Source organism: Elephantulus edwardii, unplaced genomic scaffold (assembly GCF_000299155.1).
Source record: "Elephantulus edwardii isolate Elephantulus edwardi_28Jun2011 unplaced genomic scaffold, EleEdw1.0 scaffold00317, whole genome shotgun sequence".
In the NCBI taxonomy this organism is placed as follows: Eukaryota; Metazoa; Chordata; class Mammalia; order Macroscelidea; family Macroscelididae; genus Elephantulus; species Elephantulus edwardii.
This window is the reverse complement of record NW_006400067.1, coordinates 1,405,691-1,406,153: the sequence shown is the minus strand read 5'-3', so window position 1 is coordinate 1,406,153 and position 463 is coordinate 1,405,691.

Sequence of the window (463 nt, the reverse complement as noted above, 5' to 3'; positions counted from 1 at the left end):
CCTCCCCCCAAGTCCACTCCACTGTGCAGCCTTCCCTCTGGACTCCTGTCATGACAAAAATACCTAATTACACATCCTTTTTAAACAGTTTTCTCCCTCATCTGTTTCAATACAGTTTACATAATCTATCCCATCTTTCCGAGTCTCACTTCAACCCCGAGGTCAATCCTGTTTTATAATAGTGGCACTATGCAGTATTTGTCCATTTGTGACTGAGATATTTCACTCAGCATAATGTCTTCCAGGGTCACCCATTTTGAATAATATTTCGTAAGTTCCTTGTTTTTCAACATAGCATAGTATTCCATTGTGTGAATATACCACAGCTTCTCTATCATTCGTTTGTTGATGGGCACTTAGGTTGTTTCCAACTCCTTGCTATTGTGAACAAAGCTGCAATAAACTTGGGTGCACATAAATCTGCTTGGATGTCAGTTATGGTCTCTTTGGGGTATATTCCCAG